General features: G+C 33.2%; 1 protein-coding gene across 4 annotated transcripts in view; it reads right to left on the bottom strand.

Moving 5' to 3' along the window:
- Positions 1-17,848, bottom strand: part of LOC127739174 (monocarboxylate transporter 12-like) — a 104,060-nt gene that overhangs the window by 55,713 nt on the left and 30,499 nt on the right. The window lies entirely within an intron of this gene.

Here is a 17,848-nt window from a genome sequence, read left to right as displayed (position 1 = left end):
ACATTTTGTGCCTCAAAATCTTTGTTTCGTCAATACTTAAACCATTCAGAAGCGTACGAAAAGTATAAATACATCTAGTGTTTATGTTTGACATCGAGAGTATATATGACATCACATTGTTTAGATGCCATAGACGATGCAACAGTTTTGCGGACTTTTTCATTTATGGCATTTTTAAGCCAAAATATTTACTAAAATGGATTTTTTTTTGTATGTGGCATTAGAATGGAGATAACTGTATTGTATTTTAAGCCTGGCCTTCGTAAAACTTGATTTTACTGTCGCAAATATCCGTTTACTTAGCTCCGCTACGCGTCACTAGGTAAAATCAATTTGCGACAGTACAATCTACGGTTTACGAAGGCAAAGCTTAAAATACAAATACAGTTATCTCCTAATTCTAACAGAAATGAAAATAAACACCGATAAACCATACATTTTAAAATCAATAGTGCGACGTCTGCGCCTGTATGCACAATTTCCGACCATCAATTGTAGAATTGATGTCGTGAAATTTGTCATTCAATCTATAGGAACTATAAAATGTAAATATTAACGTAAATAAAATGTGATATGTCGTATGGAGCGCAGAAGGATCTGAAAATAATAAACGATTTCTAACACAAGACAGAAAAAAGCTTTTTTAAACTGCACAAAAGGAACTCTTACTAAGACACGAAAACAAAGAAAATATGTCCTTAAGAAATCAATAGACTGTCAAAATGACAGCAAACTGGACTTTTCTTACATTCATAAGTGTCATTGTTCAAGCATTTATCAAATGCCATTACAGCAAAAGTGAAAATGTTGGCTTCTGTTTTGGAACGAAAAACTCGAAAAAAAAAACAAGCGTTCTCAAGATATCGACCGAATCCACACAAAATGTTATTTTCAATTTAATGAAGGACAATAACGTCGGAACGACAAAAGTGAAAAACGCCAATACAAAACTTATTCTTTATTCTGTCATAAAAAATAACATACTGAATTTTACAGTTTGTTCAGCTGTTTCACCATTGTCCCAGGTCAGAGGTAGGTTTATGAGTTCAGAAAAAATGTTTAACCCCTTCACATTCTTTATGTGGATGTCTCAAGTCAGCAGCCTGTTATGCAGTGGTTGTGGTGGATTGCTGAATGCATATATATATTTTTTTAAATTGTTTTAGCACAAATAAGTTCTCTGATTTTGACGATTGAATTGGCTTACATTTTATCATACTGGGGCCTTTGGTTTTTTTCACGTCCCTATTGACGGGCCCAGGATGAGGTATGTCTATAAAAGTCATTATATCTCTTCAAATCGAGCATCCATTGTGTTTGAGGTAAAAACAAATATTTGTTGAATAGTTGATTAGTCGTGTAAGGAAACAACATACAGTGTCATTTCCTAATCAAAGAAGGACAATAGCTTCGGAACGTCAAAAGTGAAAAACTCAATATCAAACTTGATCTCTAGTTTGGCATGAGAAACACAATATTCAAATTTATTAACCTATTTGTTGAACAGTTGAACGGCATAGAAAGCATTTTCCGTATCAAATAAGAACCCTTACTCTTGATCAGCAAAAGTGAAAATCTTAAATATCAAACCTGGCCTCTATTTTGTCTTCAGTAATAACACATCAAAATGTGAAATGCATTGGATGAACGGTTCTTAAATTATTGTAAGGTACTGTGGGACCAATTATCCACCGTTCTATCCTTAACCAATAACCGGATTTCCGTCAGAAATATATAGAATCAGCAAGCATCTATTTGTGACGCCAATATCCTTCCTTACAATACATAATGGAGATTTTTAAATAACTACGGATGTAAATAACATATTATATGCTGTTCAATTGCGAACAATTAATGATCTAGAGAAGATATTATCGAACTAGTCATCCGAATATAATTTAGTAATACAGTATATTAGATTACGGAAGAGAAAGATATTGTCATTTGATAATGTAAATATGTGGTTCTATTGACTTTTCAAAAACTAATTCACTCAGGCCAACGGCTGAAGTTAACATCAGTTTTTTCAACAATTAAACAAAATATCGAACCGAAATAAAAGACAGTACTTGTTTTATTCCATATTCCGAGAGATAAAAATATATGTATTTAAAGACAATTATTTGCGAAAACGAATTGGACATCAAGCAGTTTACCCTAATTATATATGGAAAGCCTCAGCTGTCATATATTAGAGATTTACAAAACGTTATGCTGAAGCTTAAAATGTAAAGTTAAGACAGCGTGATGTTGAATCGAGTCATCAAAATGCTAACTCTAAATTACAATATGCTAAGTTGAATCTGTGCAATGTTGACTTGCAATGACAAGTGCTTTAGTCGTGATAGTATAATGATAAGTCACGATGTTGTGATGATATGTCAAACACACGTAACGTTGGGTTTAAAGTACATGATGTGAAGTTGACGTTGCATGATGTTAGCTTGCAGATGGATACTGCTCAGTCATCTACATCGACAGCTATGATAACAAATAAAATGAATAGCTAAAATGTATGGTGCTGACTTGTTATTAATTAATGTTGAGCTGAGATAGTACGATGTTATATCATTGTGATATTACGATTGGTCTATCATGCAATCTGTTGATTTAAAACACCATGATGCACAGTTGAAAGTACATGATGTAGAGTAAAGATAACACGATGCTACACCACTATATTGAAACGAAAGGCTTACCATACAATTTGTTGACTTAAAACAACACGATGCAACGTGTTAAGCTAAGATGCTCACTTGAAACTACAGGACGTACAGTTGAAATTTTGTAATGTTAAGCTACGATAGCACGATGTTATATCATTATAATGTCACAGTAGGCTCATTATACAATTTGCTCATTTAAAACTACACACCGTACGGTTGAAAGTACGTGATTTTAAGCTAAGATTGCACGTTGTTATATCATTAGAATGTCACGATAGGCTTACCACACGATATGCTCGTTTAAAACTACACGACGTACAGTTGAAAGTACGTGATGTTGAGCTATGATAGCAATATCTTATATCATAATAATATCACGATAGGCTTGCCATACAATATGCTCATTTAAAACTACACGACGTACAGTTGAAAGTACGTGTTGTTCAGCTCAGACAGCACGATGTTATATCATTATAATGTCACAATAGGCTTATTACACAATTTTCTCATTTAAAATTACACCACGTACAGCTGAAAGTACGTGATGTTAAGCTAAGATAGCACGTTGTTATATCATTAGAATGTTACGATAGGCTTACCACACGATATGCTCATTTAAAACTACATAATTTTCAGTTGAAACTAGATGATGTTAAGCTAAGATAGCATGTTGTTATATCAATTGAATGTCACGATAGGCTTACCATACAATATGCTCATTTAAAACTACACAACGTACAGTTGAAAGTATGTGATGTTGAGCTATGATAGCACGATGTTATATCATAATAATATCACGATAGGCTTGCCATACAATATGCTCAGTCAAAACTACACAACGTACAGTTGAAAGTACGTGTTGTTGAGCTCAGATAGCACGATGTTATATCACTATGACGTCACGAGAGGCTTATCATACAATGTGTTGACTTGAAACTACACGATGTAAATTTGAAGAAGTTTGGTCTTGCATGAAACAGTAAAATGTTAAGTTAAAAAAACAGAACGTAAAGTCAAAATAAAACAATGATAGGATGACGTGTACTTGTGCAAAATTGAAGATTTTTGGTGTTGACTTCGAATATAGTACAAATATTAAATCGTTTTATGTTAAATTGAAAGACAATAACGATGCGTAAAACATTACAGAATTATGTGAATTGAAACTGCAATTCTATGGAAAAGAATGAGGGACAAATCCCCAGGATTTTTTCTTCTTCATTTGCAAGTTCGGAGGCAAAATGATATACAAAGAAAGTTTTCCATAAATTCATAAAGAAAAAGAATTACCCTTCGCTATATATTTGTACTTGAATACAGATTTGCCTATATTTTACATGTTTTGTTTGGATTTTTTTTTATGATTAAAACTAGACTTTTTTTTTATGAACAATATTTAAGAAAATATTTATCTATGTTGTGTGTTAATATATACAACATAATATTGCGCTTATAAGACTTCGGTTATGACTGTGAGGGTCAAATTTTACTCATATAAAATCACATCTATGTAAGAGTTAGCGGAGAATTTGTATTTACCACTCCCGTTTTCCACGAAATAAAACATAAGCATCTGGAGTTTTAATCTTAAAAAACAAAGATCAACTGATATGACAAATAATACGGTAAAGCGTTGGACTGAGAGGGTCAGAGCTATATGAGAATGTGACCCCCACCCCCGGCCTTGTTAGAGGTATCTGAAAATTTGAATTTTCTTTTCCACGAAATAAAACAAAAAGAATTGATAGGTGGAAGAATCCTACTGCTAGGGGGGGCCAACCCAAATATAAAGTATGGTAGATTCTGTTGTATACTTTTCGCTTATACATGAAGTCTATATGAAACCTAATGAAATTTGACCTAGAGCCTCTAGTCTAAATCGTCAAATTTCAAAAAAAGAAATACATCATTTACAGCAGTGCCAACCATTTTTTCCAGCACCAAGTAAGATAGTGCCCAGGTTTATGTATATATCCACTCGGAGAATATTTTATTTTTTAAATTGGTAAAGTCATTGATGGACAATGACCCCTATAACTTATAATAAGAAGCCAATTAATGAATTCCGTCACTTATTTTCTTGTCCATAGTGATTTTCTTGGTTCTTTGCAGCTTCTCTCTATTTATATGTGTTTTCAAAGAAAAAGAAAAAAATCAGAAATCTGTAAAAATTGTTAAAGTCCATGAATTATTTTGGTATTGCTTTGTAGATATGTTTTTTTTATGTCAACAGTTTTTCTTTCTCGCTCTCTCTCTCTCTTTCTCTCTCTCTCTCTCTTATAGTTTTCATGAGTGTGGTCTAAATTAAAATCGATAGATTTTTTTTTAATTATTTGCAAAAATGTAGTTTATTCTTTTTTGAAAAACATAATAAAAAGTTTGGGCCACAGAGCATTTTGCAAGCTACAGGTTATGCAGTATTGTCAGATTTTGTATAAACTATACATGGAAAACTCAATGTTAGAAAATAAAAATAAAAATTGGGATCACGAGACTCGTTTTCTGTCTACAAAACGAAATAGATAAAGTCCCTACACATTCCATCATTAGAGACGAAATATGCCAAAAGGATTTCAAACTCATAAGTCGAAAACAGACTGGGCTAGGACGAAAAATTTTGTCCTGCCTTTTTTTTAGTTGTAATCTCTGTCCTGCCTTTTTATTTTTCACTCTATTGGTCCTGCATTTTTTTTTATTAGTTTATTCTGACTTTTTTTTACACAAATTGTCATCCTGCCTTTTTTTTTGCCAAGTTGCTCATCCTGCCTTTTTTTTAACTCAAAACTCCTGTCCTGCCTTTTTCTCAAATTTCATTCTAGCCCCCCAATAAAAATCAAATGGTAGCTCCCTAAGATGGCGGAAGACACCCGATCTACCCTAAGGACAATATATCTAATGAGGAAGAAAATTACAATTTCGGTCAAGTCGAGTTACTTGTAGATCTCCTTTTGTTGAAAAGGGTCATTTATCTATCTATTATACTGTTCAGGGGGAGGGGAGAATCGAAAAAAACAATACACAAAAATGGATAAAAGGAGGCGAAAGATACAAAAGGGATAGTAAAAATCTTAACCAAACTGACAATGGCATGACGAAAACTCATCAGCCGAAATAAACGAGAGAAAAAAGATCAAAAGCCTAACAAAACTGAGCAGCACGAAACTCTCAAAAAAAGGGGTGATCTCAGGTGCTCCAGAAGGGTAAGCAGATCCTGTTTCATATGTGGCACCCGTCACTTGGCGATTTTGCAAATAAAGAAGGAATGTGTTATAATTTTCGAGGAACTCCCCCCCCCCCCCCCCCCCCAAAAAAACATGAACTACAGGGTGTCAAATCGATGAACATGCTTAAAATAGGCTCCTTTTCATAAAAAAGAATTGATGAAAATGTATTTGTATTTAGTGTACAGTGGCAAATATTACATGCATATAAGGACGAGAATATGTAAGTGTGATATGAATATGAATAAATCTTTGCTCTGTACAAGACATATTTTGCTTGCTTAGCCGAATTTCTAACAAACTAGTTGACAAACCGTCTCTGACAATCTATGGAAATCCAAATAGCATCGGTTTTGATTAAGTCCAGATTTATTGGTTTTATTTCGGGGAAAAGGGGTGCGTTTTACGTACAGTGGCAAATATTACATGCATATCAGGACGAGAACAAGTAAGTGTGATATGAATATGAATAAACCCTGCTTTGTTACAAGACATACTTTACTTGCCTAGCCGAATTATCAAAGAACTAGTCGACAAACTGTCTCTGACATTCTATGGAAATCGTAATCGCATCGCTTTTGATTAAGTCCAGATTCTTTTGTTTTATTTCGTGGAAAAGAAAATACAAAATTTCAGATACCTCTAACAAAACCGGGGGGAGGGGGTCACATTCTGATATATCTCTCACCATCTCAGTCCAACGCTAATGGTATTATTTTTCATATCAGTTGATCTTTGTTTTTTAAGATTAAGACTCCAGATTCTTATGTTTTATTTCGTGGAAAACGGGAGTGGTAAATACAAATTCTCCGCTAACTCTTACATAGATGTGATTTTATATGAGTAAAATTTGACCCTCACAGTCATAACCGAAGTCTTATAAGCGCAATATTATGTTGTATATATTAAAACACCACATAGATAAATATTTTCTTAAATATTGTTCATAAAAAAAAGTTGGGTTTTAATCATAAAAAAAACCCCAAACAAAGCATGTAAAATATAGGCAAAACTGTATTCAAGTGTAATATATAGCGAAGGGTAATTGTTTTGCTTTATGAATTTATGGAAAACTTTCTTTTTATATCATTTTGACTCCGGAGTTAAATTTCATTAATATTCATCAACTTGCAAATAAAGAGGAAAAAATCCTGGGGATTTGTCCCTCATTCTTTTCCATAGAATTGTATGGAAAGCCTCAGCTGTCATATATTAGAGATTTACAAAACGTTATGCTGAAGCTTAAAATGTAAAGTTAAGACAGCGTGATGTTGAATTGAGTCACCAAAATGCTAACTCTAAATTACAATATGCTAAGTTGAATTTGCGTAATGTTGACTTGCAATGACAAGTGCTTTAGTCGTGATAGTATAATGATAAGTCACGATGTTGTGATGATATGCCAAACACGCGTAACGTTGGGTTTAAAGTACATGATGTAAAGTTGACGTTGCATGATGTTAGCTTGCAGATTGATACTGCTCAGTTATCCATATCGACAGCTATGATAACAAATAAAATGAATAGCTAAAATGTATGGTGCTGACTTGTTATTAATAAATGTTGAGCTGAGATAGCACGATGTTATATCATTGTGATATTACGATTGGTCTATCATGCAATCTGTTGATTTAAAACACCATGATGCACAGTTAAAAGTACATCATGTTAAGTTAAGATAACACGATGCTACACCACTATATTGAAACGAAAGGTTTACCATACAATTTGCTGATTTAAAACAACACGATGCAACGTGTTAAGCTAAGATGCTCACTGTAAACTACAGGACGTACAGTTGAAATTTTGTAATGCTAAGCTACGATAGCACGATATTATATCATTATAATGTCACAATAGGCTTATTATACAATTTGCTCATTTAAAACTACACAACGTACAGTTGAAAGAACGTGATGTTAAGCTAAGATAGCACGTTGTTATATCATTAGAATGTCACGATAGGCTTTCCATACGATATGCTCGTTTAAAGCTACACGACGTACAGTTGAATGTACGTGATGTTGAGCTATGATATCAATATCTTATATCATAATAATATCACGATAGGCTTGCCATACAATATGCTCATTCAAAACTACACGACGTACAGTTGAAAGTACGTTTTGTTCAGCTAAGATAGCACGATGTTATATCATTATAATGTCACGATAGGCTTATTATACAATTTGCTCATCTAAAATTACACCACGTACAGCTGAAAGTACGTGGTGTTAAGCTAAGATAGCACTTTGTTATATCATTAGAATGTCACGATAGGCTTACCACACGATATGCTCATTTAAAACTACATGATTTTCAGTTGAAACTAGGTGATGTTATGCTAAGATAGCATGTTGTTATATCATTTGAATGTCACGATAGGCTTACCATACAATATGCTAATTTAAAACTACACAACGTACAGTTGAAAGTATGTGATGTTGAGCTATGATAGCACGATGTTATATCAAAATAATATCACGATAGGCTTGCCATACAATATTCTCATTCAAAACTACACGACGTACAGTTGAAAGTAGGTCTTGTTGAGCTAAGATAGCACGATGTTATATCATTATGACGTCACGAGAGGCTTATCATACAATGTGTTGACTTGAAACTACACGATGTAAATTTGAAGTAGTTTGGTCTTGACTTGAAACAGTAAAATGTTAAGTTATAAAAACAGAACATAAAGTCAAAATAAAACAATGATAGGATGACATATACTTGTGCAGAATTGAAGATTTTTGGTGTTGACTTCGAATATAGTACAAATATTAGATCGTTTTATGTTAAATTGAAAGACAATAATGATGCGTAAAACATTACAGAATTATGTGAATTGAAACTGCAATTCTATGGAAAAGAATGAGGGACAAATCCTTAGGATTTTTTCTTCTTCATTTGCAAGTTCGGAGGCAAAATGATATACAAAGAAGGTTTTCCATAAATTCATTAAGCAAAAGAATTACCCATCGCTATATATTACACTTGAATATAGTTTTGCCGTATATTTTACATGTTTTGTTTGGATTTTTTTTTATGATTAAAAACCAGACTTTTTTATGAACAATATTTAAGAAAATATTTATCTATGTTGTGTGTTAATATATACAACATAATATTGTGCTTATAACACTCATGACTGTGAGGGTCAAATTTTACTCATATAAAATCACATCTATGTAAGAGTTAGCGGAGAGTTTGTATTTATCACTCTTGTTTTCCACGAAATAAAACATAAGAACCTGGAGTCTTAATCTTAAAAAAACAAAGATCAACTGATATGACAAATAATACGATTATAGCGCAGGACTGAGAGGGTCAGAGCTATTCAGAATTTGACCCCCCCCCCCCCCGGTCTTGTTAGAGGTATCTGAAAATTTGAATTTTCTTTTCCATGAAATAAAACAAAAGAATCTGGACTTAATCAAAAGCGATGCGATTACGATTTCCATAGAATGTCAAAGACAGTTTGTCGACTAGTTCGTTGAAAATTCGGCTAGGCAAGTAAAGTATGTCTTGTAACAAAGCATGGTTTATTCATATTCATATCACACTTACATGTTCTCGTCCTGATATGCATGTAATATTTGCCACTGTACATAAAACGCAACCCTTTTCCACGAAATAAAACCAAAAAATCTGGACTTAATCAAAACCGATGCTATTTGGATTTCCATAGATTGTCAGAGTCGGTTTGTCAACTAGTTTGTTAAAAATTCGGCTAAGCAAGCAAAATATGTCTTGTACAGAGCCAAGATTTATTCATATTCATATTACACTTACATATTCTAGTCCTTATATGCATGTAATATTTGCCACTGTACACTAAATACAAATACATTTTCATCAATTCTTTTTTATGAAAAGGAGCCTATCTTAAGCACGTTCATCGATTTGACACCCTGTAGTTCCTGTTTTTTGGGATTTCCTCGAAAATTATAACACATTCCTTCTTTATTTGCAAAATCGCCAAGTGACGGGTGCCACATATGAAACAGGATCTGCTTACCCTTCTGAGATCACCCCTTTTTTGAGGGTTTCGTGTTGCTCAGTTTTTGGTTTTCTATATGTTGCGCTTAATATACTGTTGTTTGGCTTTTGATCTTTTTTCTCTCGTTTATTTCGGCTCATGAGTTTTTGTCATGACATTGTCAGTTTGGTTAAGATTTTTACTATCCCTTTTGTATCTTTCGCCTTCTTTTATCCATTTTTGTGTATTTTTTTTTTTCGATTCTCCCGTTCCCTGAACAGTATAATAGATAGATAAATGAAAACAGAAACCCTTTTCAACAAAAGGAGATCTACAAGTAACTCGACGTGACCGAAATTGTAAATTTCTTCCTCATTAGACATATTGCCCTTAGGGTAGATCGAGTGTCTTCCGCCATCTTAGGGAGCTACCATGTGATTTTTATTGGGGGCTAGAATGAAATTTGAAAAAAGGCAGGACAGGAGTTTTTTTGTAAAAAAAAAGCAGGATGAGCAACTTGGCAAAAAAAAGGCAGGATGACAATTTATGTAAAAACAAGAGGCTCTCAAGAGCCTGAATCGCTCACCTGTATTTCAGAGGAGAAGATTTTTAAATGTCAGCAAACTTGATGAACAAATTGTGTAAAATTGTCTTTAAAGGGCAATAACTCCTTAAGGGGTCAATTGGTCCGGGTACACAGTTATCGTCCTTTGATTTTCGTTGTCCACGAATATAGTCCCTAGTGTGGACAGTGTGTTACTTGTCGATTTTTTTTATACCCCTTCCAAATTTATTTCTCCATGTTTTATGACTCAAATAGTAAGTAGGGGGGTGAAATGACACTAAAAAAATTTGGGTCATGAATTTTAAAGTAAAGGAGTGATTTGGTCCAGCTGAAAAATGTTAAAAATTAGCACTTCGGAAGCTGTCAAAAGATTTGAAGACCCCCTTAACATGAAATTGTCCATATTTTGAGTTAGAGCCGATGAAGTTTTCTATAATTTTGATACAATTTGTCCCAAAAGTAGTACAACACACTGTAAAAATATCATTGAGAAAGCGCAGGTGGGATTTTTTTAATTTTCATTTATTGTCTAAAAGAAATGCACTACGAAATAACTGTGTACTCGGACCAATTGACTATTCTGGTCATATTAACTTTTTTGTAGATCTTACTTTGCTGAACATTATTGCTGCTTACAGTTTATATATATCTATAATAATATTCAAAATAATAACAAAAAACTGCAAAATTTTGTTAAAACTACCAATTCGGTGGCAGCAACCCAACGTTCGATTCGTCTGATAATTTCAGGGCCGATAGATCTTGACCAATTAAACAATTTTACCCCATGTCACATTTGCTCTAAAAACTTTAGTTTTTGAGATATAAGCCAAAAACTGCATTTGACCCCTATGTTCTATTTGTAGCCATAGCGGCCATGTTTGTCGATGGATCAAAACTTCGGATACAATATATAAACTAGATACCCTAAGGAACATTTAGTCAAAGTTTGAAGGTATTTGGCCCAGTAGTTTCAGAGAAGAAGATTTTTGAAATAGTTTACGACGACCGACGACCACAGACGACGACAGACGACGGACCACAGACGACGGACGACAGACGACGACGGACGCCAAGTGATGGCATAAGCTCACATGGGGCCCTTCGGGCCCCGGTGAGCTAAAAAGTCAGAATAAACTAATAAAAAAAAAGCAGGACCGAATAGAGTGAAAAATAAAAAGGCAGGACAGAGATTACAACTAAAAAAAAGGCAGGACAAAATGTTTCGTCCTAGCACCCCCCCCCCCCCCCCCCATAAAAATTACATGGTAGCTCCCTTAGATTCTCATATAGCTCAACACAATCGGTCTAGATCTAAAAAAATATACACATTTTAAGAGAGGAATGTTATTCATATGTAGTACTTTTCATCTTGATGAAGAAAATTATGAGATTTATCTGATTAAAACGACTATTTGTTTTTGAATAAAAGAACGTTTTTTGCATATGTTTTTAAACTTTTTCATATTGGGGAGATAACTCGGATAACATTATTTTTTGTTGTTTTTTATTTTTTTTTATTTTTTGCCATGGCATTGTGAGTCTGTTTTCGACTTATGAGTTTGAAATCCCTTTGGCATATTTCGTCTCTAATGATGGAATGTGTAGGGACTTTATCTTTTTTGTTTTGTAGACAGAAAACGAGTCTCGTGATCCCAATTTTTATTTTTATTTTCTAACATTGAGTTTTCCATGTGTAGTTTATCTGACAAAATCTGACAATACTGCATAACCTGTAGCGTGCAAAATGCTCTGTGGCCCAAACTTTTTATTATGTTTTTCAAAAAAGAATAAACTACATTTTGGCAAATAATAAACCGATTTTAATTTAGACCACACTCATGAAAACCATAAGAGAGAGAGAGAGAGAGAGAGAGAGAGAGAGAGAAACTGTTGATACCAAAATAATTCATGGACTTTAACAATTTTTACAGATTTTTGATTTTTTTCTTTTTCTTTGAAAACACATATAGATAGAGAGAAGCTGCAAAGAACCAAGAAATTCACTATGGACAAGAAAATAAGTGACGGAAATCATTAATTGGCTTCTTATTATAAGTTATAGGGGTCATTGTCCATTAATGACTTTACCAATTTAAAAAAAAAAAATATTCTCCGAGTGGATATATACATAAACCTGGGTACTATCTTACTTGGTGCTGGAAAAATGGTTGGCACTGCTGTAAATGATGTATTTTTAAAGTTGACGATTTAGACTGGAGGCTCTAGGTCAAATTTCATAAGGTTTCATATAGACTTCATGTATGAGCGAAAAGTATACAACAGAATCTACCATACTTTATGTTTGGGTTGGCCCCATGCAGTAGGATTCTATCACCTATCAATTCTTTTTGTTTTATTTCGTGGAAAAGAAAATTCAAATTTTCAGATACCTCTAAACAAGGCAGGGGGTGGGGGGTCACGTTCTCATATAGCTCTGACCCTCTCAGTCTTACGCTTTGCCGTATTATTTGTCATATCATGCAGTTGATCTTTGTTTTTTAAGATTAAGACTCCAGATTCTTATGTTTTATTTCGTGGAAAACGGGAGAGGTAAATACAAATTCTCCGTTAACTCTTACATAGATGTGATTTTATATGAGTAAAATTTGACCCTCACAGTCATGAGTCTTATAAGCACAATATTATGTTGTATATATTAACACACAACATAGATAATTATTTTCTTAAATATTGTTCATAAAAAAAGTCTGGTTTTTAATCATAAAATCATAAAAAAAAATCCAAACAAAACATGTAAAATATACGGCAAAACTATATTCAAGTGTAATATATAGCGATGGGTAATTCTTTTGCTTTATGAATTTATGGAAAACTTTCTTTGTATATCATTTTGCCTCCGAACTTGCAAATAAAGAAGAAAAAATCCTAAGGATTTGTCCCTCATTCTTTTCCATAGAATTGCAGTTTCAACTCACATAATTCTGTAATGTTTTACGCATCATTATTGTCTTTCAATTTAACATAAAACGATCTAATATTTGTACTATATTCGAAGTCAACACCAAAAATCTTCAATTCTGCACAAGTATATGTCATCCTATCATTGTTTTATTTTGACTTTACGTTCTGTTTTTATAACTTAACATTTTACTGTTTCAAGTCAAGACCAAACTACTTCAAATTTACATCGTGTAGTTTCAAGTCAACACATTGTATGATAAGCCTCTCGTGACGTCATAATGGTATAACATCGTGCTATCTTAGCTCAACAACACGTACTTTCAACTGTACGCCGTGTAGTTTTGACTGAGCATATTGTATGGCAAGCCTATCGTGACATTCTAATGATATAACAACGTGCTATCTTAGCTTAACATCACGTACTTTCAGCTATACGTGGTGTAATTTTAAATGAGAAAATTGTGTAATAAGCCTATCGTGACATTATAATAATATAACATCGTGCTGTCTTAGCTGAACAACACGTACTTTCAACTGTACGTCGTGTAGTTTTAAATGATCATATTGTATGGCAAGCCTATCGTGATATCATTATGATATAAGATATTGCTATCATAGCTCAACATCACATACTTTCAACTGTACGTCGTGTAGTTTTAAACGAGCATATCGTTTGGTAAGCCTATCGTGACATTCTAATGATATAACAACGTGCCATCTTAACTTAACATCACGTACTTTCAACTGTACGTTGTGTAGTTTTAAATGAGCAAATTGTATAATAAGCCTACTGTGACATTATAATGATATAACATCGTGCTATCGTAGCTTAACATTACAAAATTTCAACTGTACGTCCTGTAGTTTCAAGTGAGCATCTTAGCTTAACACGTTGCATCGTGTTGTTTTAAGTCAACAAATTGTATGGTAAGCCTTTCGTTTCAATATAGTGGTGTAGCATCGTGTTATCTTAACTTAACATCATGTACTTTCAACTGTGCATCATGGTGTTTTAAATCAACAGATTGCATGATAGACCAATCGTAATATCACAATGATATAACATCGTACTATCTCAGCTCAACATTAATTAATATCAAGTCAGCACCATACATTTTAGCTATTCATTTTATTTGTTATCATAGCTGTCGATGTGGATGACTGAGCAGTATCCATCTGCAAGCTAACATCATGCAACGTCAACTTCACATCAAGTACTTTAAACCCAACGTTACGTGTGTTTGGCATATCATCACAACATCGTGACTTAATATTATACTATCACGACTTAAGCACTTGTCATTGCAAGTCAACATTGCGCAGATTCAACTTAGCATATTGTAATTTAGAGTTAGCATTTTGATGACTCCATTCAACATCACGCTGTCTTAACTTTACATTTTAAGCTTCAGCATAACGTTTTGTAAATCTCTAATATATGACAGCTGAGGCTTTCCATAATTATATATGCAAAAACACGTGACGTTGTAAGCGCGGTAAATAAATATCACTTTTCTAGAGTTGTATGTTTTATTCAAAGAACTAATTCATACAGAAAAAACTTATTAAAATGGTACCAATATGATATAAATCTTATTATTTTAGTATTGTAATGAAATGAGAAAAATCCGTTACTTCTTACGTCTTTACGTAAAAGGAAAAGCATTATCTATAGAGATTTAGGAGGTTCTATTGAATAATGACAGAAATAGTGATCTTTTTAGTCAAGTACTCACTTTCTTCAGAGAAAAATTAACACACTTTGTCATGCCACTTTTTCAAATGAGACAGCATGTTTAAACATCCAATTGTAAGCGATTTAAAAAAAACATTTTTTTAGTAACCAACAGTTCACAAGATTACTATAATTAATCTGAACCAAGCACATCTTCTTGCCGTAATGAAAGGTCTCATTCTTGGACATTTCTATCCTTTGGAAAGACATACCTTACTTTTTTGTTTCAAATGATAAACGCAAGCAGATTTTTGTAAAGATATTTGGAATTTCTTCTCTACATAAGTGTGCTTTGAATTTGTGTAACAATTCTTTGGAAATAATAAATTTTTATCACATTTTCATGATTTTAGTCAAAAACGGCATTTTTTTTTTATGTATGCTTATCTAATTCAAAAAAAATCATCGGTGATTCGTTCATGAAAATGTCCCAATGTCTATGAATATTGCGAAAATAAATATAACATTAAAGGTCAATTGTTCACGAACAATAAAAAGGTCTTTCCTTCCATATTTTTTCTTAAAATATACTGTCATACACTTGTCGAACATACTGGTGTTGTCTTTTGATATGAGGAGTTAGTGGTATATCTATGACTAACGCTAAAATCATGTTACACTCCCCTACACCATGGGTCCCCAGTTTGTTTACATTTCACCGGGAACTTTTTGAAGATGGTACTACTACAAGTAGTAAGAATAAAAATCTATGAGGTTCATGATTGGATGGTATATGCTTTTAATTAATTAATTTTATTAAAGATCAACCATCTATGTGCCAAAATAACTATAATTTAGAGTGATACATTTGAAAGTTTCTGTGGCATTTTATTTCCTATTGGAATAGGGTGACTGACAATTATATGCAGTGTCATTTAGTGCGGAATTTGAGAGCGTCCTTAACCACTGCTTGTCGGGGAAATTTCCAGTGCATAAGCATGCTGATTTTTTTTCTTCATTGAAATAATTTATTATGTACCCTCAGCAGATGATGAGTTTAATTTCAGAATCTATTCAGAATTTTATACTTTTTTTTAATTGTCAGATTCCAGATTCCAAACAGACAATGTACCCTATTGATAATGCATTGTGAAAAATTGAGCAATTGTACCCTATATGACCAATCATGGATTGGACCTTTGAACTTGACTTCAATTTTATAGTCATGTATCAAGGACCTCAAATCAAAAGGTCATAGGCCTTAACGACTAACGGCTTATTAGATGAAGCAACATACCACTTACGTCAAGTATTTAAGCGGAGATAACTCCTATTAATAGTCAACTGATAACTTCGACTTAAATGTATCAAAGTTGCTCCATGTCCAAAGGAACAGTTAAAAAACCATTTTGTCGATATTTGTATTGATTTTTGAGAAAAAGAGATAATAAAGTTTTCGGTGTTAGGGGAGACAACTGCTATAAAGGAAAGTTACTGTATAGTGCCCTAACCGCAAGATGCTTTCGGTCAACTGATACTTGATACCTAATATTATTTCAACATGTCACAATTTTTTTTTGGGGGGTGGGGGAATGTCGTTAAAGTTTGGTGGAAAATAAAATAATAATAACTATCTATACTATTGATAATCTTCTGAGTTCAAAAATATGTGGTTGCTAAGGAATTTCATGTTCATAACAAGTGGTTGCTAAGGACAAAAATCCTTGTTAAGGACAAACGTATTACTTCCAGTATTAAAAATGTCATAGCTACTATTCATAGCCTTTAAAGTTAAAAAAAAATAAGTGGTTGCTAAGGATTTATATATCGTTGCTAGGGACATTGACCTCTGACCTTGACCCAATTTTTGTAGATCATATTATGCTGAACATTTTTGCGATTCAAAATTTCTTTCTATCTCTAACCTTGTTTGAGTTGTAAGAAAAAAATCTTCATTTCGGACCCCGAAAAACAGTTTTTGTGCCATAGGTCCATAAGAGTTGGTCCAATAATTTTAGATCCAACATAACAAACGTAGATCTCAATAAGACACACATTTTCGCCATTACATTTTATCAGCCATCTTTTACGGTTATAGAGTAAATTCGATAACATGCTAAGGTCAAAATCTAGGTCATGACTTTGACCTTTGACCTTGAAGCATTTTCATGGTCACATAAATTAATGATCATTGGTGAAGATTTTAGGTGGCTACAACTTACTTTTTTTGAGTTTTAGTGGCCAACCGACATCGGTTAATTTCCAAAGGGGCACAACCCTACCAATGAGTCGTAGAATCTTTTCAATTTAAATGTAACGTAGAACCAGGGTCTGGTCCTGAACAAATTCCACCCTTCGGTTTTTTTCTACCTATTATGGTTACGGTGTTTGAATGAAAACAAGGTTTTCGGTTTTAGGGGAGATAACCGCTATAAAGGAAATGTTACGGGGTGGTGTCCTAAGCACAAGATAGCTTTTGGTCAACCGATACTCGATACCTAATATAATTTCAACTTGTCGCGTACTTTTTTTGAGAAATTAGTTAAAGTTTGGCGGAAAGAATAATAATAATAATCAGAAGAAATACAGTAAGGTCTTTCCATTTAGTGAAAGAAAAGACATTAAAAAGCAATTAAAGATTAGCCATCAACACCCAATTCTAAAAAGAAAACGAAAAACATTATGATATATTGGCATACAAAAATCACAGAAAGGTTTCATGACATTGTGCAATGCACAAAACAAATTACACAGAAAAACAAAAAAGCTATATTTAAGTATTGCTTCAAAATAGACGAGCCAATTAATACGAAA

Source organism: Mytilus californianus, unplaced genomic scaffold (genome assembly GCF_021869535.1).
Source record: "Mytilus californianus isolate M0D057914Y unplaced genomic scaffold, xbMytCali1.0.p SCAF_4, whole genome shotgun sequence".
Lineage (NCBI taxonomy): Eukaryota > Metazoa > Mollusca > Bivalvia > Mytilida > Mytilidae > Mytilus > Mytilus californianus.
This window is presented reverse-complemented; position numbering and strand designations above follow the sequence as displayed.